The following is a 27267-nucleotide window of genomic DNA, read 5'->3' as shown; positions in this document are numbered from 1 at the left end:
TTATTCGTATCTTTTTCAATTTGTTCAGAATATTTTTTTACATCTGACGAGTCCTGTATTCGCTCTTTGCTTTTTGCATCTTGTATTTTCGCACGTTTTCGCAACGTGAAAATTTCGTTCACTTCCGACGACAAATTGTATCCACAGCCATGGTTTATTCATCTTGATTACTGTCCATCTTTCTATTAGTCTAGAGTCTAGATCATGACCTCAATCACAATGCATAAGGAATTAAGAAATAAAAATCTAATAAACCGCACTTGTGATTAACCGATCTTTAGTGCATCCGGTCGACCCGATAGACTTCTGCTTCCGCGAATGACCGACTCGTAAAACTCGTCGCTGGTAATAGCGCCGGAATTGAAAATGATCTTCGATTGCCGCGGTGACAGACCAGCAGCAGGTGCAAACCTCTTCGCTCGCGTATAAAGATTTCCAGGAGCGAAGAATAAGATTCCCACGTTAATACCGCGGAAGTTAGAAGAGCGATTCTACCACGTGCGACACAGTTTTCTCCAAGTTGAGGGATATTAAACGTCATTTCGCTTGAATATACCAGAGGTAGACCTCTCTCGGTCGCGCTTCTTACAGACACATTTCTACCGTCTCGAGAATTTTATTCTCGAGATCGGCTCCCGATAAAGTTGTAAAAATCTCCGGCGATCGCTCGCGTGACCGCTTTCAATTTTTGTTCATCAGCCATTCGCTGCAGTTATCGTCTACTGTTGGCTCCTAGTAGTCCTAGTCGAGTGGCTTCCATCCTCGAGGACGGCTCTCAATAATAAGGAGTCTCCTTAAAATGTTACAGTTATATGAGTATATGTACTCAAGCACACCCAACCAAATTAAGCGACCGACCAATCCAATTATATTCGTATATAGAAATTTTATATATCAAGAATATCCGAGGAGCGCGGGGGTCTCCTCTATTTTCTCGGTGAAAGAATAGCGATGCAGAAGCCGTGAGAATTCCAAAGTCAAGATCCCCGGGCTTCTTCTACCGTTTACACGGGATAATCTGAGCCCTCGAGCAGCGGAAGAGCGTCGTCGTGTGCCGTGGATATAACGCCCATCGCGATACGTCGTGGATAGCGGCGTTATGGCGGGCAAATATTTTACGTGGACCGTACACACATAATTTCGGGACCAATACGATGTAATCTCGACGCGGCGCGGCGCGGCGCTGGCGAGGCGAGAGGCGAGCAGGCCGGTGCGGCGCGGCGCGGCCGTTTGGGTCGGTAATAAAGCCCGCGATACTCTTTCTCGGTATGCAAAATAATGCGATACGCTAGGCACTTTTGTGGGAAAGGTGGCGGTAAGGGGGCGGGAAAGCGGCTCTCGCAGCCCGATGGCGAAAATGGGGAGCTTTCGTGCACCCGCGGCGGAGGCGCGGCGCGCGGGACGGCGCGGGGGGCAAGCTCGGGATGCCGGGGCGAATTTATCGCGTTATTATTGTTATTCTTGTTATCGATTATCCTCGTACAATAAGCGCCGCTCCGTGGCTATGTACACCCGCCGGCACCGTGTCTATATACCGCATAATGTAGTGTATGCGATACCGTAAGCCGAGGGAGAAACGGGAGCGAGAGCGCGAGCGCGACGTGCTGCGCCGTGTCGTATGGAAATAAAGGAAATCCCGCGGTGCACGCGAAAGGTCCCCACGTACGATTTCTGCGGCACGGCGCCGCGGCGCGGCCCGAGGAAAAGTGAAAACGCTTGATAAGTAAAGGGCTTGGCTTGGAAAAATATCAATACGAATAGTGCGTTTGCGCAAGATACCTTAAAGTGGGAAGAAACGGTGCTTGATGAAAATTTATTAGGTAAATAAGGAGAAATTGTAGACGCACGTGCGCGTCTTGGCTGGGGTCGGTTCTCTTAAAGAGGATTCGGGTTTTAACGTCGACGTTCTATAAAATAAATGGAAATAAAAGTGAAACACGCCGCGTAAAATAAAGATCCGGGAAGACAAGATTAAAGAACGAGAAATTCGCGCAATCAAAGGATAAAGAAGAGAGAAAGGGGGAAGAGAGAAAGAGGCGAGACTAATTGCACCGGCGCGCGCGGCAGAGGTCTTATTATCGACGCTAATTCTAAAATGCGTTGTTCGCGTCATTTTAATTTTGTTCTTACGATATTACAAATAAAGGGTGGGAAAGGGATGTGCCCTCCTGTAATATTCTTTCCATTTCGTTATGTAATGCACAGTTTCGTAATCTCCTGCATCAGCGCGGGGAAAATATTCTCTTCTATTTTTCCGCCAGCGGAATTTTTCCGATGTTACTCCGGCGGATTACACGGCGTTGTGTTCCATTCCTTTTATGCACCCGTTTTTTTTTTTTCGTTATTATTGTAAATCGTATGCGTTGGCGTCCCCGACGAAAGGACGGGCGCACACGGGATGTCCTGGGGAACTCTGTTATTTCAGAAACACACTCTTTGGCGTTCGCCAGAACTTTTTGTACCTTACTCCCAGAGCGAGTTAAGATTGCGTAAAAATGAAATCCACCTCGATCTCTGCGGATGATTTTCCGTCGTCTATCTAAAACGTCGAAAACGTTCCCCGTATGGAGATTCGTGGCAGGGATCCACGTCTTTTGGGACATTCTGCGACGTAAAGTTACGCGCCTTTATGGTCGCGATAAACTTTTTGCGTGGCGCAGCCAGTAATTTGTCGCTACGGGGCCCTGCGTAGTAACGTGACCGCGTCGCCCAAAAATTTGAGATTGAAGGGCTCCGGAAGAAAAATGGAGCGCGATAAGGCCGCCGCGCCGGGGGATAGCGCGCTCGAGTTTTCCCTTTTCCCTTTTCGTAGCGATACGCGCCGTATACGCCGGGCGCTTTACTCTTTCATTACATATTCCGTGCCAATCGCGCGTCTCGAGATAATGCGGTACATACGCACCAAGGGGACGCGGGGAAGGAGGGGGGCGACATTAATTCAGGGCTCGATGCGAGTTTAATCGCTCGCACGGTAAACGATAGCGTAATATCGGCGATCACGGATAACGGCGGGCACTTGATGAAAATTAATCGCGAGACAGAAAGGAACGAACGTAAACTTCGTTTACGGCCACGCTCCGTATAAATCCTTCGCCCTTCGTTCTAACCCGCGTACTTTTATCGCCCGATTACGACGCTCGGGAACATGCTTCCGTTGCTCTCAACAGATTATAATTAAATCATACGGCTCGTGCAGCCGATAGCTCTTTAAAAAAATTTATTACTATATACTGTTAATAAGCGTGTTTTATTATTAATATTATGCATCTCACACATACAATCGTGAGTGTACCACGATTAACGTGTAATGTTTTAATAGCGTATTCTGGAGATTAATTGGAACCGAAAATATTAATATGAAAATGTCGAAAATGTTACGATGGCGTTTCGGGTTATAAGCAATTAAAATTGACCAATATTTTGTTGGAACAAAGGTAAATTTTATTTTTCAAATAAATGTGTTAAATTTAATATACTACAGCAGCCTGTACATCAAAATTGATGCGAAACATAAAGAGAGCAGAATACATGTTCGGTATTTATTTTGAATTTATAACACGTCAACCGTTTCTCCTGAAACGCTGGCGCGCTCGTTTTAATGTAACGTAGTACATACTTGCTTACGATGCCGCGATGCTCGCAAGGTCGCCGCGTTACCATTCGTGCGTCGAATCTCGAGCCGACAGGTAGCATTGTCGTTCGCACGGACGAGTCCCAAGTGGGTAGTTAGTCGCGCGTATCATCTCATTATCTCTCGAAACCCGATTGCGACAAGTACCAAAAGATACCAAACACGACATTAACATACGATCACTATAATCAATGAATATAATATATATGTGATCGATCAAATCTCGCATTTGACAACTCTTGAACGTACTGAGGTGATGATCTTATGTATAGACACTTCGTGCGATCTTTTCATTCAAAGTTACAGATGATTTACTTCATCGATGACACGTACGTTTAGACTTTACTTACTTTGAAGTTTTTATCGAACTAAATATAGTTTGTTTGTGTGAATATTGTATTTCAACTGAAAATGCAGAGTAACATATGAATCCCAGCCCGAATATATATTTTCAGACGCTCCATCGCGTCTTGATTAGCTATTATTTCAGTTATAATAATCGCATCTTTCATGGAGAAATATTAACGTGCGTGCGATCGTAACCGTACTTTCGCGAGTGATTGGTGTTAGTAAAGAAGTAGTAACCAGAAACAAGAGAGAAGGAGGAGACCTGAGTGGCAACGGCTGAGCAATCGTGAGGTAAGTAATTTATTATTTTATTAATTTTGAAATTAATTTGATATTATATTGAAAAATAATTCAAGTCATTTATAATTATTTCATGCACGCTATAATTATTTTTCAAAATTTTAATTGTTCAGAAAATTGATATAATTCGGATATTTATATTTTGCAATTCGATGTAATTATAATGCAGTCTAATTCTGCTATTACATCGTATATAGATGAATTACGGTGTATTCTTATTCGAGTTAATGGGTCTGTGAAAATTATATCAGATGCATATAAAGTGCATGCAATTGCATGTTTAAAGTTAAGAGCATGAGAATATTACAGATAAATACCGCATCTCATAGATCCATTACCTTCAAATAGGTGGACTAGAATAGATTAATTTTAATAATTTAATTTTAATATCCTGAAGCTATCGATTTATTATGCACGCGAGAATGCACAAAGCTCATAAAATATATTGATATATGATTGTTTAACATATTTTGATGCATTATCAGCGCATACTATATATACGTATAATATACCCATCATGTAAAATTTTCAGAAAACGCAAAGAATACCACGAGGAGATGATATTCTAATAATATCATAGCAATTTTTATTAACGTATCAAATACATTATAAGCGATAAGTTTTCTGTTTTAAGCAAACGGTAAAAAATTAAGGGAAAAAAGGATAAAGTTATAAATTGAGTGAATAACGCGAGTGAACGGAAGTTCTAAGTAGGCTTAATCGATAGCTTGGATGTCATTTTGTATTTACATGAAATAAATATGAATTAATATTTAGAAAATATGTTAAAAGAAAATTGTTAATATTTAAATATTAAATATTAAATATTAAATTTCATTTTTTCTCTCTCCTCCTTTCTAAATATTTTTTAAATAGAATTCGAGAGATTTGCTTTTGGTCTCTCTATATTTTTCCAGGAGTAAATATTATATAAATTGCTGCACTAGAGAAAGTAATATTCAGGGATTTTTTTCATATGGTACAAAGATAACTAGAGGGACAAGAAATATTGCACATACAATCAAATAGCTTTCCAGTTAATTTATTTAATAAAAAGTGATTATTAATCGTATTTATTATCGTCATAACGTAATTTTATCGCAATCTTTTGTAGCCTATCTACGTTTATGTTTCTTAACGTGACTCTATTTTCTCGTATCACTTAAGATATAATAAAATGTCATGAGGTCTAATAAATATTTTATTACGATGTAGAATTTTTTCTACAACTAATAGGTGTACGTGCGTAAGCGCAGTTACGTATATGATATTACCCGAACACGCAAACTTTACGCGATTTCATTGGCCAACTTCGGTCGCTTATAACTCGAAAACTATTGCGACCCCGACATTTTCGTGTCAGGATTTTCGGCCATAATTAATGTTCGGGACGTGCCACCAAAGTGTCGTACCAGAGACACCGTGTATATTATTATTGCTATCACTATATCATATTACGAGTATCGGGGATTTCGCCGTAACGGTGATGGACGGAGGGTGATTAATTGCGCTGCCGTTTCTTCGAAACGGGCGGCGCGCGCGAGGAGAATCGGTGTTTCTGTTCGCGGAGAGAGAAATCTCTCTTCCTCTTCGCCGTCGGAATTTCTCTCTCGTCGGACGCGCTACGCTCAATTTCCACGCACTCCATTCTTCCCGTCCGACGGTATACGACGAGTATCCCCAATTTTCCCGACCGCCCCACGAACCACCCTTCACTTAACGCCACTTAAGAGAACGTTACGTCAGCGATCGCACCGGCGATCGTTACTCCGCTGCGCTACGCTCCCATATACGTCGTTGTTCCGATAACGGAGATCTCTCCATCTCTCTCCTTCTCTCTCTCTCCTCCCTCCTTCTCCCTTTCTCTCTCCGCTCGTCATTATTTCGCCACAATACCGGTGCCAGGAGCGGCGGGCAAGGAGGATAACCTTTGTTACGCGCGAAATGGAAAACGGTCGGACGATTTTTCAACGTCGATGCCTAGTCCGGTTCGGTTAAGGTCTCTACGCGGCGCGCCAGGTGAACTCGGCGACCTTATCGACGACCAGGTCCGATACGGATTTCCGGTACGACACCCGGTACACGGTCGCAACTGCGGCGAGCGTCAGATGTGTGTGTGTGTGTGTGTGTGTATGTGTGTGCCATGCGGTTGCGTGGGCACGTGCATATACGTTCGCCTGTGCACGCGTATAAGCACCGTAAGACCGTCTGTGTCTGGTGGGACGACTGTGTGCGCGTGCACGATGCGCCTGCGTGCGTGTGCGGTTGTACGACGGACCCAGCCATGACACAGGAGCCAATATTTGTACGGGCGGTTGGCATCAGTTTCCCTGGGCCGCCCCTCGGATCCCCTCGAAAGCGACCTCCGCGTATTTATCGTGCAAACGACCGTCGATCTCGACGGAGCTCGGCCATCAATCTATGAACGCTTAACTTGAAAATTGGAGTGGCCAACGGGGCCACGGTACGTCGCGGTCGGCCGCGAGAAGAAAACCGTCGGCCGTTTCCGACGTTTCCATGTTTTCGGGGAACAATAGATTCACCCGAAACGGATACTCCGAGAAACCTATATATAATGACAGTAAGACGATATTTTCCTTAGAACGTTACGAGGGACGACTCCCCTTTTCCTCTCCTTCGCGAAATTGGGGGATCGATGTTCAATTACTGAGTTAATACCCGAAAATCGAGAGTTCAGCCTCCGACAGACGGATAACAGATATCTCCCCTCATTTTACTTCGGGATCACTTCAATTCGAAACTCTCCGGTCGCCGAGATATATTTAATAGAAATAGAAATTTCGAAATTCCTGACGAACAAGACGAACAAGGAAATACCCGTTAGGAGGAGATCGTTTTCGGGATCTCGCTCTGTCATCGTTATATTGAATCCGGGCGTTCCCGATTTCAATCTTCGCTCACGCGAGGAACGAGGAAGGCGAGTGTTGCTGCCCTGGCGATAGACGATCTTGCGGGGCCTTGTGCGCTGGTCTTTCGCTATCACTCGCTCGTTACTCAGGATCTTTCATTTTATGAGATTACCCCGTCGAACGTTAATCCATTTTGCGCGACTTCGCCTCCCCGAGCGTCGTAAAAATCGTCTATTGTGTTCCGCAGGAGATCGCCCGCCGACTTAGGTAAAGGGCCCTCCCCCCGGACCAACCGGTGCCTTTGTGCGAGCGTCAATTCTTTCGAACGGCGGAATTCACCGTGAGACTTATCCGGGAAATCGGATTTATATTGCAATTTTTCGGGAAAGTTTACGCGAACGCGTTGAGTTACGTACTCGGGAGTCTTACGCGAGTCCGATCCCGTGTAACTCGGGATCCGGCTGTAACACGGTCGTCTTAATACGGCAATTAGGATTAGGATTAATGGAACGACAGGGATTAGAAAGTCGGATCTCGGTGATTTTGTCTCACGCCTCGGGAACAATTTGCATAGGTAGTATTCGAGAAACGTCCGGAATCCTCTGCAACTTAAAAACGTATTCGTGCGTAATGACGTTTTGCATTAGAATTCAGAGACGCAAATCAACGATGAAACTGCGTTTTCTGGTTAATTTCACGTCATTCCGTTTGAAAATTCCGCAATAAAGAACTAGTCGATTGATGGAACGGAAAGGTGCCAATTATACTCGAGTTTCGTACACGTATGCGCGAATACGTCGCGTGGAATTAGCATAATCCGGATGGGCGCGTGCGAGCGTGATCTTTACCCTCCTACTCTTTAAACGCACCTGCTTCGGCAGGATAACGCGTTGACGCAGGAGGACCGTTGACCTCCGGGGCGCAGTGTTTTTATAGCTCGTGGCTTAGGCTCCGGTGCGGAGGTGCATGCGTTCCGTGCAGGTGACGGCAACGTAATTATATATATCAGAGGCGCGATTAAAATGCGAATGCAATATTCACGCGCGCTCGCGCACATGCGAGCGTTCGCGTTTCGGTAATCCTCGCGCGCGCGGGCGCCGTCCGTTTTTTATTCCTCTATCTCTTCCCTCTAATTTCGGGGTGGTTTTTACTTTTTCAAAATAACACTCCTCGCCGAGAGATTGGTACGGGGCACGTCGTTATCATCGCGCGGGCTCGCACGGTTCGCCATATTAAATGATAAATAATAAAACGAATGCAAAATTATCCCCTTTCTGCATTAAAATAACTTTCTGCATTATTCATCGGTACTCTTTTTTTTTTTCGCCGGAATATCACACAAAGCATAACCTGGCGACACGCGCGACGCGTGACGTGAGATCCGCTCGCACGTGTGAACCGCCGGATAAAACAAGAGAAGAGGGCGCGATTTAAATCTCCGTCGTATAATTTGAATTACAAATACAAGGTTACGTGTATACGCTCGATCCCATTCGCCTTTTTTTATATTGCTCGCGAAAGACGCGATATATTGCTATGCGTTCGATAAATGTTACGTGACAAAGAGTTGACTTCCACGTGACGCGAATGATATATATCCCTATTTTAATCCTTATCCTTCTTTTTCTCTCTCCCTCTCTCTTTCTTTCTCTCTGGTGCATTTCAGGGATTTTCGTGAAACACTCTTCGTCAGGTAAAGCTGATGTTGTTACACAGTAGCTGCGATCGAGTGAAAAGGTGACGAGAGATAAAGGTCGACGTATTGTAACGCCCGCGCCGTCAACGTCGCTCGCCGCCGCGCCGTCGCTGTCCGCTGTCTTTTTTTTTTTTCAGCGACGGCGAAAAAAAAAAGAAAGAAGAGGCGAATTACGTCGCGCCAATTTAGGACAACCCGGATAATTTCGCGCACGTCCGGGAGACGTCGAGATTTATATATCTCCCTCATTCGCGGAGACGGACGCTCGTTAGGCGTATCACTCCGTCAAACGGCACGGTAAAAAGCGACGGCGATTGCTAACGGATCGATTATCGATAGCCGTCGGTTGGCTGGCCGCCGCGCCGTTATCGTGTCGGTAGTTGTTTTGCAGTCCGGTCTACGTAATTAGGCTTAATGCACAACGCTGAACCCGACGCTTTACATCGTTGTCCATCGTATTTCTTTTCCCGTCGCCGTCGGTCTTTTTTATCGACACGCTCGTGACTCGGGGAGCAAAACTTGAGAACTAAAGAGAGCTTTTAAATTATTATTTGATGCGAATCGACAGATTGTGTATTGACCGCATTATTCGGCATTTTTCTCTTCCCGTATCGCGGGTATCGTCGAATAAAGCGCTGCAAGCGAAGCGGGTTTCATCCTCTCTCAACAGTGTACACGTAGGTATATAAAATATACCGGCATGGTATATATAGAAGCATATTCCACAAGCGACGCGCGCAAGTAAATCTGGTCATCTTCCGAGTAAGATTCCGCTTGTAATCCGGGCATTGTGCAGCCTTTTCAAATATCGGACGTAAAAAAAATGCGTATATATTCGCCGACTATTCCTCCGAACCTCTAGCGGGAACGTCGATATGAAACTTCGAGTGCCGTAATCCGTGCGCAATTTGAAAATCGGGGAAGTATTCAGTAACTCTTTATCTTGATACTGGAATTTTTGCTCAAGTAATCTCACGCCTTTTCGATCCCCTGCAATTCGAAAAGTTTTCAAGTTTCCCACGGGTTCGCTGTCGAGGGAAGAATCGACTACGGCTTAGTCGAAGGATTTATAGACGAAGGTCGATAGATCTTCGGATACGTTGACAATCCGCTCCGTTAATAGCCCGCGTCATTTATCATACTCGGCGCGGCTGTTCGGCAGTATACCGATGTGTATCGATAATGTGCAAACTATCATGTACGAAACGAGCGCAGACGTGTCTCTAGATGAAAGCGCGATTGTAGCGAGCGATCCACCAAGATCGTGATGTTACCATATAGTCAGTCACAGTAATAGCGCGAGCGAACGAGCGAGCAAAGAGAGTCTCTATTCGGAGTCCGCGGATCCGCGGGATTCGCGATCGCAGATAAAAAGGTCGTGTAAACACACCGCCGTTGCCGACTCACACACACCGCGACCGTATACCCCAACCAACACGCGGATTCCTCGCGTAATATCGCGATCAGGGGTGATTAATGGCGGAGGCGCGCCGTTTAACCACCGCTTTTACATCCTGACACGGGGTGGTGGCCCGGAGGCGATGGTGAATCGCGGGGGCCACGGCCGCGATTCTAAGGGGCGTAGGTAGAGGGGGAAAAGGGTTTCGAGGGGAAGGCGCGGTAAGAATAATACGAGGTCTATAAAGGAAACGTAGAATGGCTGTACAGATAAAGTGCGCAGGAAATCAGCCACTACCCCCGGGCCCCCGGCCAGCAGTGCCAGAGCGCATAATATCCGTGCTTTATTCGCAAATCCTCGCGCCGCGGTAGCGTGGAGGGTGTAGGGGAGGGGGGGGGAGGGAGAGATAGGTAGATAGCGTATATCACGCGAAAAATATAGTTACATTAACTGCAATTTATAATGGATTTCGCCGCCGCGAATTACTCATTGTTCTGCGAGAAGCGTACGGCCCCCGCCGCTCTCGCCTGCTTGTGCTCCTCTGATTTATACTTCTGGTTTACCGGACTATTAACGCCGCGCAACACTGTTAATAATCGCCCCCGGTGCGATCCGCGACTTTTCCTTCGACTCCGGGAACATCGCGATCGATGAGGGACGGTAACTATAGAAATTTTGCGTTTTTGGCCCCGACAGTTTCCGATAAGTTATTCCCGTTTTATTATGCAGAGGTATTTGAGGCATAAAAAGATTGTCGCGCGAATTTCCACTAAGTGTCGATAGTTTGCAAGTTTTACAAACAATTAAAGTCTCGGGGATTTTTACGAATTAATGACTGCGGAATCGATTAATCGCAGTTGATTTTTTGTCCCCGACAGAGATTTATACAGCATTTAATAGCCGGGCTGTTCAATATTAAACGTATCAGAAATAAATTCCCACTCGATGGGAATTAAATATGTATGTATACGCTCTATTAATTTAATAATACGACTATTTTCGAACGAAAAACGTCAACGCGACGAGGAGAGGTCGATTTTAAAACGAATTTTGTGTTCAATTTTAATAACTAGCATATATCCTCTCGCGCGTGCAGCGCCCATGCAAAGGGACGAAAGGAACAAATCCGCTTTTCACGGTAATAATGGCACGTATCCTTTCGCTATCAAGCCGCGATATTGCAATTTCTTGCTTGGATCGTCGACTAAAGCGCTTGCAACACGTTTTCCTGCACCACGCTAGGTTTTTTCCTCGTATAGCACCCGTCTCTCGAGAAACGCGATATGCACTCTGATAAAAATCATTTTCGAATCATTTTAATTCCTCGCTATATGCGTATATGTCAGCCGGAAATTCGGTATGCGGAGATACATTTAAATAAAATATGAGTCAACCTGTGTAACGCCAATATGAATGTAAAAACATATAGAACATTTTATTTTCTTCGAATAAAACTTTAATGATCGGCGAATGAATTGGGAATTTTAATTCGAAAAATTTTTTATAAAAAGTTTATGATGTTTGACGTTGAATATTGAATTTCGTTTAAAAGCGAATTTATCCGAACACGAGAGACAATTATTTATGTATTTGTAATGTTTTAATTCTCTTGTTATAGTATGTACCGTGACTTACTAAGATGTTCCGGGTAAATATAACGTAATAGTCTCCAAATTCATGGCGTTTAATACCGCTGCATCAACCGAGCAGGGTGGAGGGCACAGACAAAACGGTAAACTATCATCTATTAAATTGCAGAACTCGGAGTCGTTAGAGCCGAGCTTACGCGAGTTATGCTTTCGGAGGTAAGATCGCGATTTGTCGTAGAAGACCGAGCTCGCTCGCTCGCTCGCTCGCTCGCTCGCTCGCTCGCGCTGCGCCGCGCCGCGCCGCGCCGTTCCGCTCCGCGTTAATTAATTTGTTAATTAATTCCGAACTATAGAACGCGGCAGTTGGATAATTCTAAAATTCACTTACGGCACGCCGTGCGCGCAACCTTTAGTTACGAACTAATTTATTATGACGATGATTTCCGGCTGGCAAAAGGGGAAACGATGTCGACGTCGCCCGTTAAAGCGCTCGCAAATAGGAGATTCAGCCTTTTCGAAAATCACGGCGAACGAATCACCGGAAGTGTAATAAGCGTGTTTCGTTGCTCGATACGCTTTACGACTCCGCGTCGTCGTCGCGGTGGAACTAAACGCCGAATGGCCATGAGTGCGCGGGCTCTCCATTTTTTTCCTCCTCTCGCTCTTTCCGTAAACAAAAATGCAGGAACTGCAGCGCAACTACAGCGGGAGTCAGCTGCGGCTTAATTAAAAGCGGCGAGGAGTCGGATTATTTTTCTTATTAGCCCCTTAAGGACGCGCGCACCATGCGAATGTGCAATCTACGTTTTGCTGTATTTCCATTTCTCGTGATTGCATGAAGAATGCATTTGTAATTGGCTGCATCGTACCCAATGATACCTTAAAAACGTAAGTAAGATATACGGCAGAAATACGATTAATATGATCGAGATCCAATATCTTTTATTTGCTCCCATTTCCCCAATTCCCGATACAGTGTGTTTATAAAATCGAAAATAATTACGAGAAGAAGGGAAATGTAAATATGATTTGTACGTAAATCTTACGTAAATTTGAAGAAAAATTCTATCTCCAATGTAGGTAATTTCGACTTATAAAGAATATTTTCAGATTTAAAATTGACACGATTGAATCTATATCGTGTTCTCTAAGAAAAGCTTTCAGAAATGGGACTTTTTTATTTAGTAACTATCTGAATAAACTTTTTTAAAACGTGTTTGCTTGACACCAGCGAAGGGGGAGGGACACTTTGATAAAATAGCAGACAATAATAGAGAGTAGACAAGAATATTTCGCGACGCAAACCGCAGGCGTGACAATAAGCAACAGATGTAGGTCAGTATGAGAAAATTTGCGGCAAAATGTTCCGACTAATTTTGCTATATTATCGTTGACATATATCCGAAAAATGGTGCAACGTGTTCAAAAAAGCAAAATTTGAAATGGCAAAATGTCTCGTTTTACGAGTTTGATTTTAGTTAATTTAGTCAATTTACAACGATAAAATTCTATTTCTTCTATTTTTATTTTTTACGATGATACAGTTTATAATTTTTTTTGCTTTTTATATTGATTTTCATTTAAAAAGTATGAGAAATTATATTAGTTAGTCTTCATTAGTGTTCTTGTTTAGACAAAATATTTTCGAGAGAATTCTATTTATTTTTTATTCAGAAACTTTTAAAAATTTCTCGAAGTGTCCACTATTATATAGAAATATAAAATATTCACATGTTCCTCTAAATATATATCTGAAGTTTTGCGGATCCCTTAATTGCTATTACGATCATTCTTTTATAAATAGCGAATCGATCGTGAAGGAATTCAAACAACACTGTAAAAAATATAAGCATGCCTCTGACAATCATCTGAAAATATATGCAATCGTATGCTCTCAAGGACCAATCACAACGCCGGTTGTCGGTGAAAACATGAGTCACGTCACTCGCGATTTTATCCTCACGGCCGCGAGCGGGCACAGAGGCGTGAAGCCCTTGCGACTTTAACCTTCGCTTAAAAATGCAGGAAACACGACCAGACAACGCGTCTAATCATATCGCCAGCCGACGTTAATTCGTTAATTATGCTCAGTAGTTACCTGTTGCGTTGTGTAGGAGTCAATTTTTCGTCGAGCGCCGATGCGACGCGACGCGCGGCATGTAAATTTGCATCCAGACAAAGCCGATCACCGAGCCGGAACCTACGATGTTAAATGAAAATTACTTTACCTCGTCGATGTTCAATCGTCGAAGGTTTCGATTGTTACCACGTGCGAATATTAGAGAAGCGCGAAAATAAAATGGTTTAACTTGGAGCGCAAAGCGTCGACAAAGCGTTATAAATTTAAATGGCCCGTAAAATAAAATGTCGGGCAGCACGCGGCACAGGCGACAATACAAATGGAAGTTTGCCCACTTGTCAGTCAAAGAACGGTACTGGGCAAACGCGCGGTTTCACAAGGAAAAGATACCAAACCGCGAATTGCGTGTGACCGAAAAATTGATAAAATAAAATAGTTTTTGCCCGCATTTTTCTGCCCGTTCGCGTGCTCGGACCTCTCTCTGCATTCTTCCCAAACTTCATTCTTTTAATTCTTTGATTTTCAATTTAGCAAAATCCATTGGTGTTTTCCATTCGTAAGCGTAGCACTTTGTGAAAGTCTTAGTGAAAGAAATTTCCACAGACGGAACAAAATTGTTAGAATAAATGCACAGCACGAGAGACAAAGGCCAAATTCATTTTGCGAACGAATAATTGTCGGAGAAAAGCGAGAGAGAAAGAGAAACAAATTCGCCTAAGTTCCGAGGGAGAGAAAGAAAGAAATGGGGGGAGAGTAGCTGAGCGAATTATACATATATCGCCTGATAGAATCAAGTTATCGAGCTGTAGTTTTCAGAACGAAATCCGTCAGCTGTCATGTTCGGTGATTAAAATATGACACATCCATACATTTTATTTAATCCCACGCGCTTCAGAGCGCCTGCTTTTATTTCGGAAAATGTCAAATATACCGATATATATGAAGCAAGAGAATGTCGGGATGACCTACACGTTATACTAATTGTAAGAGGAAAAGGTTTTATTCCTTCGATCTGAATTTTACAGTATTTATCGAACAAAGCACGCAGCAATGTAAAAATTATTCGCCTCGTATTGATACGCAAGAGTGTTATAATTGTGATTTACCGAAGATGGAAATTTAAATGGACAGGCGGGCTCACACGTTTATGTTTATAAGAACGTAAACGTAATTCCTGAAAAATGTCCAGATACGCGAAAAAAGCAGCGTAATATTTAAATACATCATCTCGATGTAATACAAAATAATAGGTTATTTTCCAATACGTTTCAATAGTTTTCTCGGATATTGGTATCGACGTATGACAACAGCTCAATTTTACGAATTCGACAAGCCACACGGATCACCAAACAGCGCAGTTTCACCTATACGCAGTCATCAAATCGTCCATTTTGCCTGCGGAATCGCACGCAAGCTCCCACGATCAATCCGGATTTAATCCGACCAGTTAACATATATCCGTCTCGCGTGTACCTTTGGCAAATACGAAAATCTTTTTGGATTCCTTCCTAGAGAAGGGATGTGCGCGTGTATATACCCAAGCTCGCTCGAACCCCCTTGTGCAACCAAGTAGCACTGCGAGATTGGATTCGCGAAACAAAGGGCCTTATAATATATGTATTACACGAGTTCTCAACTTGTGACAGTTTCCTGAATAATTTTCGAAGTATCTATCCTTGCCCGAGATATAGGTATTATATAATCTTGCATCTCCCTCTATATATGTATGTATATGTATATAAAATATACATATACATGTATGCGTATGTATAATTATACATACACACGTATTGCATATATATACAGTATACATACAATGTGTATGTATTGTACATATACGTACTTCTCTATGCGCACAGATATCTATACGCGCGTTACACATGTATACCTGAAATATTTAATCGCGGACTCGATTGGCCGCACGCGCGATTTCACCCGGCAATCCGACTCGCGAGATAGCTCGAACTCTCAAAGCTTCATGCTCTCATCCGAGTTGAACCTTTTATCCGCGACGCGTATATATTCCTCTCAGATATCTGACGCGCTGCGCCGGAACTCGGCGCGTCGTATTCCTTCCCTGGTTCGACGATAATATTTAATTTAATTCCACAGTAGCTTCCCGAGGATATGCGCCGTAAAAATCTTTTATGCTCTATAAAAAAAAGGAGGGGAAAGGAGGTAGAATGCAGGAGAGGTGAAAGATGGATAGCTGCGGCGCGTATACCCGCGAGCGACGCGCCGCGCCGGTATGATTTTCGCTTAATTGGCTACGTGGGTCGTTACAATTTTTCAGAGTGCAACCCGCCGGGGCTCTCGCGGGTGTGCATCGGCGCGATACACGAGCGGCCCCGTCGAGAGACTTTTTCTCTGAGGTTAGCATTAATTTAAGTAATAAATCTCATATTCAGTTAAAGCCGATTAAAAGAAATTAATGTCTTATCGTTAGCGATCGCACGCCGAAGAACAATTTCTATTATTATTTCATTTCAATATCTGATTTCTGTTATTTCTACTATTTTATTTTCCTTCATCAGTTTCGCCTGAATCTCTGTAAATGATTATTGCATTTTTTTCTATCGTTGCTTTTTTCCAGATTTAAATTCTACATAAAGATACAAAAATACGAGCGGAATCGGACCGACGCGACGCGACGCGTCGGTGGGCCGACATTTTTCGTCCGGCATCAGATCGCAAAGTTACGATGTAACGTCGTTGTTGAACACTCCGCGTACAACGCGGCCGTATATCTCCGATACTTACTCGCAAGCGAACATGATTGCATCCGTATAGATAGGAATCTCGCCGCGCGCGCGATTTTATCCGGCAATCGGGCGCACATCGAGCGTAAACCTTTACACTTTTATCCGGCCTTAACCTTGTGTCCGCGGCGAAAAACCGGTCCATCGACTTTTCCGCTGAAATAATGATTATGTTCGATTAACGCGCAACGCTGACCGCTCGGAATTTGTATATAAGAAGGATATCGCGTGATTGATTACAGTTCCTGGCCGTGTTATCAAACGCACCGTAATTTTTTATAATTCATTGATTTTCGAACATTAGCTTATAATGGTCATCTATCATTGTTATAATCCATCGAATTATGTTAAGAAACCTGAATTCTATTAAAAAATTAAGGTTAATAATATGGCCAAGGACTGTATTATTCAAAATCGTTCTGAGATATATGTTTAAATACTGGAATGACAAAATCTATAATTTCGTCGGTAATCAATTTTAGTCTTGATTCAGTCCGGTAGTCAATTTTAGTTTTGATTAATTCCTATCGTATTATGCAATTATTTCGTTATAATTTTCTCGTTGTGTTATCGAGGAAATGCTATTTTAGTCGCCATTTTGAGCGTTGATCATATTACGGTCGAATTTAGATAATTCGATTTTCATTGGAGAGTCAATTTTGACTACAAAGCCAAATGATTTTATGTTAATTTATTGACGACCAGAAATACAGTTCTGAATCTCGTTAAATTTCACACTGAATATAGAGGATTTTTTTCTAATACCCGGCGAAATATGATACGCAGCGAGATTAAACTTGTCATAATAATCGAAGGGGGCTCATAATCACGCGCGTACGCGCCGATCGCGCTTTAAAAAAATCACCGTCCGCCCTCGCTCTTATCCGCCATCTCATTGATTTATACTTCTGATTTACTGGACTATTAAAACGCCACGCAACACTATTAACCCTGCGTTTTACGATCTTTTTATTTTTGCGAAAACCTATATTTATGCGACCAATCGTCCGCTTATTTTTTTTACATCGCGAAGAGAAATTATTTTAAATTAAGTTTCGAAAATATTTTAAATTAAAAATATCTATTTGGTGAAACTTTCAAAGCAATGAAACGGTTAGCGAAATAGGATATCAGACGAGCCACGACGGTACGCGTATATTTTTATAAAACGCGCACTCGCGCGCTTTGAAATTTAATAACGTTATAGCTGTGAAATTTGCGGAGACCCATTTTTTTATACTCGTTAATGTAACGAACTACTCGAGTACTCGCGTGGGAACCAAAAATCCGCGGGAACGTAAAATCAAGCGTGTGTGCGAAATTGGCGCGCCTAAAATTCGCCGCGGCGCGGGCGGCGGCGGCGGCGGCGGCGGCGGCGGATTCTACACGCCGATAATCGGTCGCGAGATTGGCGCGCCTAAAATCGACGCGCCTAAAATCCGTTCTCGCAAGCCTTTATCGGCGGCACGAGGCGTGAAATCCGCGCCTGGCCGGATCTCATGATACACCCTCCCGTCGCGTCGCGCCCGCCGTCGTTCCGCGCCGCGCCGCGCGCCGTCCCGGTCGATGATTCTAATTCGCTTCGGCGTTCACCCTAGAGCGGCCATGCACGCATTGCACGTACACGCGCAACCCCGCGCACACGTCGTCGCAGCGTCCACGCGTATGCAGGAAAAGGGGGGAACCGGGGGGGTTGGGGGGTTGGGGGATGGAGGCCGGGCGGAAATTCCGGCCGCCGAGCGATCAGTTTTGCGGATGCGACGTATCCGGTGATTTGGCATTGTTGCCCGCGGCGAGCGTAGCGTCAATGGACGCACGCAGGTAGAACGCGAGCGAGCGAGAGCGAGCACACTCGCGCACGGATGCTCGCGCGCGGCCCCGTGTCATCGCCAGGTGGATCCTCCTTCCAGCTGTACCCCGCGTCCACTGTGCGCTTTTTTTCGCATTCTCTCTCTCTCTCTCTCTTTCTCTTTCTCTCATTTCTCTTTTTTGAGAGGGGGGAGGGAGGCTTTCGCATTCGACGTTTTTTGGCCGGCCAATCGAGTTTCGCCCTGGAACCACCTCTTTGAAGTCCCACTCGCGGAGTGAAGATACCACGTCACTCTCGATGGACGACTTCAAAAGGTACCACCTTTTTGAAGTTACGCTCAGCGGTATGCGTCGCGCTTTCCAAACGATCGTTTTTCCGAGAGAGAGAAAGGGAGAGAGAGAGAGAGATTCAGAAGTCACCGGCCATCCAAACGGTTAGTTCCTTTCGCTCTGCCGCGCTTATCCCTGTATCTCCCGGTCGTGCCGCCGCCCCCCCCCCCCCCATGCGAAAATATCGACCTTTTTCCGCACCCGCGGGCAACGGCGACAGGGATAATAACAGCGAAATGGAAATAAAGTTTTAATTTGATCGTGGGGAAAGCACGATATGGAAATTACGAAGACAGTCGATAGGCGAGATATATAATGTCGACGCCATCGTAACTATCGCGGCGTAATTATCTGACCGTTATAGTTACGTCAGCATTGTAAATCGTTCTATATATTATCCATTGTACAGCGTTAGTCGCGTAAACATAATCTATATTATTAAAGGCGCCACGTTCGCGTCGGGATGGTTTTATCGCGATAGGGCCTTTATTGATGATATTGGCCGCTTCGCTACCCGGTTGCGTTTGTTTGTCGTCGACCGTGGTTTGATGGCCGATACCGAGGCACGGGTCGTAAAAGACGTGGCGCACCGTCGACGATGGGTATTAGCCGGATGGCCGTCGCTCTTGCGTTTATGATCTTTTCGGTCCTTACCGCTCTCTCTCTCTCGCCGCGTGATATTTAAACACATTTGTTTTGCAGCCGGACTTGCGTCGCACCTGACAAATATCACGAGCTGCTAAATTTGTTTAATTTATTTATACGCTTCTCCGTCTATTTACGTGCTCCAATTTACACGTTCCAAGTTAGACCGCGCCGCACAATCTCAAACTCGCCGTGGGATTTTTTTTTATAAAATCCGGCAAAATCCAGATTCAAATGGGTATAAATGAAGCGCTCGAATACTTTTTATTTATTATTAATATAAGGATACGGGAAGCGAAACGAGAATAGTCACTAATAGACGAAAAAAAAAATATAATCTATAAGTTAATTAATCCATTAATCCATGATTATGCAGGACTATTAATTGATTACTGATAATTAATACTATTTATTAATGTATTAATGTATTAATTGTTGTTTACAAAATCATTGTTTAGTTACCGATATGTAGCAATTTTATGCTGATTATGCTCTAATTATATAGAGAGATTATGGAGATCGCGAATGGCCGTCGATTAATAGTCAGTCGTTTCTAGAAATTCGTTCGATTTCCCGTCCCTATACGAGTCACGTCGAGAATTGGACATTTCGCCAATCTTGCGGAAGTCGGAAGAATATCTCGAGATGATAGCGGGGATTGATAACGCGACGCTCGCTGTTGGCGGATCAGAGCGTCGTACCTATTTACCATGAATGGTAATCAGACCTCGCTATCGCGCGCCGGATGAAGACTCTCCCCGGCTCCCCGATACGCCGGAATGTAAAATTTACGTAAATTCCCCTCCCCCCCCCTTTCGCCACCGCGTATCTGCTTAGATTCCGCGAGAACCGGAAATTCTTGCCCCTCTCTCTCTCTCTTTCCGCACGGATAGGATTCTTCTCATAGACTTTTCCTCTTCTCCATCTCCGCGCGAATCTGAAACTCTCTCATCACCCGCGTTAATAAACTGCGTGTGATACGACGCATACGATATCGCTGCCTTGTTTATTCCAAGGATCGAGTTACAAAGTGACTATTATAACTGCAGAAACTTTAATCGCAGGTACGGCAGCGCATAGAGATGAGCAGGATAGAATTTGGTTATAAAACTAAAATTCGACTATAAACTTGAGAATATTATTAAGTTAATATTATTAAGCGTTATTATTAAGTGTTATTATTACGCGCTTTTTATTAGCTACATTAAATATCCTTAAGTGCAGTTACATACATCGCGCAAATAAATTAAATTGCACCATGATACGCGAACAGTATTTATAAACGACAGGAAGAAAAAGAGTAAGAAGTGTATTAATGATTTACGTAACAATATTTATATCTGCAAATTATTTAAATACGAATGGATTTATTATGCTTCTACAATTTGCAAATGTTACCGGAGGAGAAGTGAATGAGGAAAAGAAAGATGATATCTATTATAAAGATATATGATCAGAACGTTGGGGAATTTGATAATTATGAACAGCCAATTGAGACATTTTGTTCCCTCTATACCGATGACATACAGCACGCGATTAGTGCAGTCAATAAGTCTCGCGCGGTCCGGGATCGTTCTCGTTTTTTGCCCGAGTTCCTCGAGCTGGTTTCCCGTTTCCTCTCCTGAAAAGTTGCCGAGTACGAAAGCATGTTCGGGCTCTCTCTCTCTCTCTCTCTCTCTCTCTCTCTCTCTCTCTCTCTCTCTCTCTCTCTCTCTCTCTCTCTCTCTCTCTCTCTCTCTCTCTCTCTCTCTCTCTCTCTTTCTCTCTCGCACGCGCGTCAAAGCTTTCAATTAAATCTTTTTTTCTCACACGAGCCACAGGATGCGAGCGTATACTTTCTACCGGTACCGTAACGACAGAAATAATGCAGCCCTGCGATGACGACGCCGACGCGGCGGTTATTTACCGGACGACTGATCGTATCGTCGCGTGGCCCTCTCGGGCTTCCGCGAGCTCTATTACAAGGGTTGGTAAGGCGACGAGGAAAAACGATGTCGGAGGGAAAGGAAACGGGAGAGGGTGGGTATTCCATTACCCCGTCTGTTTGATCCCAGGGCACTTCTGGTGTGTCGGGCATCGATTCTCTCCGGGGGCCTTCTTTCTCTCTCTTTTTCTCTCTGTCCGTGTCTCTGTCTTTCTCTCTTTGCCGTCGGACCGCCCCTTGTCTGAGGGTATTTAAAAGTACGGCGTACCCCCTACATACGTGTGTGCGGCAATAGGTATCCATTTGCGACGGACTGTAACATCCGTTCCGCCACGAAGAAGGAAAGGGCTTTTCTCTGTCCCTCTCTCTCTCTCTCTCTCTCTCTCTCTCTCTTCCTCTCTGTCTATCTATCTATCTACCTACCTCTCTCGCGGCGGAGAGAGAGTGGTTGGTCCGATGTCGATTACCAGCGAGAAATCAATCGCGGACAAATACGCTCTCGTCGCCGCGCGCTCGCTCGGTTCGCTTTATTTACGACCAGGCGACGCGACGCCGATGCATCTCGCTACGGTATATGTACTGTACCACTTTCCGAAAAGCCAAATCCAAAGAGCGTGAATTTAGGGAGAGAGTAATTACGTCGCAGTATCTTAATTGACTGATAGATGTCTCTCATCATGTATGTAATTATGGTGAAACATTTGATCAAAAGGGATATTAATAACGGATGTAAATTTAACGAACATTCAGAGTAGTAACAATAATAGTTATACAATAGTAAATTACTTTGATTAACATGGCGTTAATTACAATTCTCCGGTTTATAACGGGAATAATTTTACAACTATCTGGAGTGAAACCAAACGAATACAATTGAATAATTGCCCCATTGGCGAAACAAATTTCACGCGTATACGAGATTTTAGCCGAATTTAATCTGCAATATCTGTGGTGTTTCTTGCCACAATGCGAATCCAATTGAAAGGGTCAAGAGACCCTTTAAACCCTTTATTATAGGGTGACTAATTTGTTGTCTCTACGCGCACGCACCCGCCGCGTTTTTTTTACATCGCACCGGTATATTTCGCCGGTTCATGAAATCATACACGATCGTCGCAGTGACTCCAAATATATTACGAAAGACTTCCCAAGTGGTTCCGGTTTCATAATAATCGTGATACGACGAGGGCGCCCTGTACATAAAGAATTTCCCGGAGTGAGTTTGTCTTCGTAGAAAAATTATAAGCGCCGCTGTATGCGCCTCTGTGCATGTGCGCGTGTACGAGACTTCAAGTACGGCTGCCCGCTTTGAAACATTTATACACTTCTTATTGCACGAGGACCGCTGTGTTTCTTCCGAGAAACGAATGCGCTTGGCTCCGATACGTGGCGGCCCCGCGAGCGTTTTCCTTTCCGCAAAAAGGGCGACGATTTAGGGCGATTACATGTACGGGTAAATATGAAACGCCGGGGAAATCGCGGCGTTTCTCTCTCTCTCTCTCTCTCTCTCTCGACGGGGCTATACGCTAAGTACTGTGCAAGTACTGCATGAACCACCTTAACCGCGCGGCGTGTTTATGCAGCACGGCTACGGCTGCGGCACCGCCCGCGATTATTCTGTTACACTCTTCGCGAATTCGCCGTTGCACGTGTCTTGGACGTTTACTCGACTCGCTGGCTTAAACACGCATTTCAGAAAACTGTAGAAATTAATCTCTCTCGCTTACGTGATACAGTCGTACGCTACAATAAAGCCGAGTGTCTCTTCCGGAAAACACGTGCAAATATATTACAGCGTATCTTGTTGCGCTCGTAAAGTTTGAGTGCACTATAAAGGATTGTGACGAGCGGTGGCGAATAGTGATGTAGGGAAGTATTCGAATAATATTCATAATCTAAATTGATTACGCGTTGCATAATTACAGCAAATATTTACACGCATTATGTGCGGGATAATGTTTAGATGAATTATAGAAGTTTGACCAAAATCAAATAACACTATCCAAATGAAATAAATGATATCCAAGTTGAAAGTTTTTTTTTATTAAAGTGATAGGTATATTACAATTTGCAAAAAATGTAATACTCCAAAAATATAGCCATAAAGTCCTGATCTGAATTACAGCGCTTATGGATTGGAACATTTATGGGATGAAATGAAAAGGAGAAATTATTACACATCAAAAGAATCATTAATATAAAATATATTAAGGTATTGGCAGCCTATTGATGTAAATGTCATCGCTAATTTGATATATTTCGCAGAGAAAATCGCCTCAGAATTTATAATTATACAGTGAAAGGGCCATTTTCGTATTAATTTTATTTTTGTTTGACGTTAAAAGCACAGTTCGAATACGTTCGAATGCCTGTGTGTGTGTGTGTGTGTGTCAATAAAGAAAACGTATGTCTGTGAATCTTTATTTTCGAAAAAAATATAATTAAATTACATTATATCATATATCATTTATACATTTCATTCTTTTGCATTCTCTCTCTAATTGACACGGCCACAAAATGTAGGCAGACATTCATTATTTACGGGCGAATCTGTCCCGCCGGGCTGACGCACTCGCCGACGTAATTCTTCCAGCAGTTATTCAACGTACGCTACAATGGAAAAGATAACGGCCAGATCCTCCAGAACTTTCTATCGAGTTCAAAAATTTTCGCCGTTAATCGTCGCCCCGTAGTTTCCGATGTTCTCTATTTCTCTTCCCGCCCCCCCCCCCTATCTCCCGCTTTGTATATCTTTTCCTCTCGACGCGACGTGGCGAACGCTTCTCTGTCGTTGCAATAATAATAACAACAATAATAATAATAATAAAGGACGACAACGTGGATTGCGCGGGCGCGCGTTGTACCGAGGTTCTCTCGAGTGCCCCTCGTCATGCAACGACGCTGAGTATGACGGCCCGCGGGCGCAGGACGGAGGTCGCATGTCGCGCGGCGATAAGTTGCCCCATCACACGTTTCCAAGTTCTCACGCCTTCCCCGAGTTAGTTCACGAGGCAAACTGGTTGCACCGAGGGGGGAGGGGGGGAGGAGCGGCCTGGAACTGCAGAAAGTCGGCGAGACCGCTTTAAAAATTAGCGACCGTCAGTAACGTTCGATCGTCGAGCGTGCCACCCTCTCTCTCTCTCTCTCTCTCTGTCTCTCTCTCTCTCTCTCCATCTCAAAACGGAGTCTCCTTAGTCTCCCGGTCGTGTAATCTGCAGGAAGCCCTAAGGGTAATCCCGAGGGGTAGTCCCACGGCTAACGTGTCATTTTCTCGTCCGCGTTTTCTAATTCCACGCTCGGCCTAGCCGGAGAGGATAGTTTTACGGTGGATGGAAATAACGGCCGGTGCGCCGGCACGTATCGATCGTCCGCCAAATTCACCGTCGTTCGACGTCTCAATTACGCCTATGGAAATATCCGTCCCAATAATTTGTAACGGGGAGTTTAAGGGGACACCGGAGGCACGCGAGGGTACCTTTTGTTATCTCGACTCGTTAAACAGTCTGCCGCCGCTATGCGAACGGTGGGTGTTCGATTATTGGCGTATATCCGCCGCGCGCGGAGGCGAGGTGTTTAACCGCGCAAAAACCGGAAACGAGAACGATTTCTCGTCGGTTTTCAAATTACGAGCAGTTGGCGAAAAGTTCTACACAGTTATATCGCTCTCATTACGTTAAATTAAACTCCGATCCTCCGCGGAAGACGCTGGTCAATTTGCATGAATCACTTACGCCGTAGATAAATATGTATACACCCTGCCACGCGTCTGTGTACATAAATTAATATATAAGTTACTTGCAAAATTGGACGATAGCGCGGGAAACTAAGAAACTCCGCCGGCAACTTCGCCGTCTGGCACCAATTACGTGTATCAGCCTGCGAATATCCTGTATGTCGCCTTTATTACAAACAATTCGAGACACCTGCATGCACCTATGTACTATCACCGCGCGGTCCTTTCTTGCCACTACGACTTCTTATTGCCGCTCGCCTTATCAGTCCGCGATAGTCTATACATATATCGCTCCGCTTTTAAGCACCGATGCTCAGAAACTGGTTTGTGTCCACTAATGCGCTACCTACAGGTTTTAGAATGGGTAAACTAATGTTCGCCGCGCGTGAAAAGTATGAAATAGCTTATATAAATTTTGCAATTTAACACCCGCGTGCCATCGCATTATATATCACGTTGAAATTGCGTTACGATCAGATATTCTGTAATTTATTCCCGTTGCTCGAATAACAAAGCAATATTCATGCACAAAGATTACTTACCGCAGGACGCTAATGCATTTTAATGAAGGGTGGCTGTTTTGTTTAAAAAATAAAAAAATTACGCCACGCGTGGATTCGAACTTCCTGAAATGGGAAAGCCTACTTCGGCACGAAGGGCTCCGATAACCGACCCTGACCGGCCAGGGCTCCCCGGCTCGCACACGTGTCACTTCGCGAAGCAACGCCGGGACGCGCGCGATATTGCATATCGCCATGCGACGCGCGCGTTGCTGCACGTCGAGTTCCGGGATGCCGGGACAGCGCGCGGCGCACCGTGCCACCCGCCCGTGAGAAACGTCGTTCGACGTTTCCCGTCGTGCGACGTGCGTTGTTTTCGGCCCCGACGCGGATATTGGCGAAACGACGTCCCGCCCATTCATCCCGCAATGACGTTTAAATACTTCAGAACGCGCGCCGCGACGTTCCCTCGTTATTGCACGCGCGGGACGTCCGCGAGAAACTCGCGGACGTGAGATGGATGAGGAATCGCGCGTTGTCGCTGTCGTCAGTGTTTCCCAAACTGGCTTCCCGTCCCGCGGCGAGAAAAGTTGGGTATTTCGACCGTCTCTGCGCCCGAATGTGGGACAGAAATACGAACACCGAAAATTCTCATTTTATTGGAAGAGGCCGGAAATTTTTTTTATAGATTAAGAACAGTAGGAGTGTACATGTACATACGAGTTTAAATAATGAATTCTTTGTAACTTGTCCGTTACTGAAAGAATAACTTTGATATTTTTTATAATTTAATACCATATAATTCTATGTGAATGTCATTCGTGATTTTATCACGAATTTTATAATAGCACGGACTTTATTCCACATTTTTTCACGGGTGAGATATTTTTTGCACGCTATGTAATTAAATTACTTCGTTAAAGATTTTAGAAAGCTTATTTTTACGTCATATTTATTTTTACTTCATTTTTTCCGTAAATATTTCCACCGCTTTTTGACATTTTGTATGATTGATAGGGCTTGAAATTTTAATTGAATTATAAAAATTGATTTGCGATGAATATTTCTGATGCATTTAACTATTAATCGATCAGCGATTGAAATATCATAAGTATATTTATTTAATCATGCTACTGAACGAAGTGTATATATACGTATAATATATATGTATGTATAAATATATTATCAATTCGTTACTGTCGACATTGAATAAATTTTGATTAGAAACTAGCCTGTCCCAATCGGTCATTAATTCACTACATACATAAATCTTTAAGATCTCAAATACGGCGACGTTATAGCGTATCACTAATTTAACATTTGTAATTAATTCATGCCGATATCTTGATCGAATCATTAAGGATAGCAATCAGTAACTATTTTATTAGGCCATCAAATGAATTTCCAAAGCGCGTTCCACGCGTATATCTCGTGAGAAAATATAAATGTGAGATACGAGATTCACCAAGAAACTATCTCACACCGTGAAATATTGAGTGCACGTATGATCGCATGTTGCATTTTTTGCAAACATTTTTCCCAGCGTGTATCTTGCTAGCAAGTTAGATGATATTTATCTTTTTTTTTCGTAGTATTCTATTCAGGAATATGTATCGGGCGAAGTCTTTGCAGCTTTTCGGTAAAATATTGCGTG

General features: G+C 43.9%; 1 protein-coding gene across 3 annotated transcripts in view; it reads left to right on the top strand.

Annotated features, from left to right (window-relative positions):
- LOC139772695 (uncharacterized) overlaps positions 1-27267 on the top strand; it is a 182994-nt gene that overhangs the window by 110336 nt on the left and 45391 nt on the right. Inside the window, exon 1 of one of the 3 annotated variants that reach the window (XM_071706576.1) lies at positions 4113-4270. The exons of the other annotated variants lie outside the window; for them this stretch is intronic. The gene's annotated coding sequence lies outside the window, so the exon portion shown is untranslated. Of the gene's footprint in view, positions 1-4112; positions 4271-27267 lie in introns of those variants that run through there. 3 annotated transcript variants of the gene reach the window in all.

The sequence above is a fragment of the Temnothorax nylanderi genome, unplaced genomic scaffold, assembly GCF_030848795.1.
Source record: "Temnothorax nylanderi isolate EJ_2023f unplaced genomic scaffold, tnyl_v1.0 TNYL_tig0052_pilon, whole genome shotgun sequence".
In the NCBI taxonomy this organism is placed as follows: Eukaryota; Metazoa; Arthropoda; class Insecta; order Hymenoptera; family Formicidae; genus Temnothorax; species Temnothorax nylanderi.
This window is presented reverse-complemented; position numbering and strand designations above follow the sequence as displayed.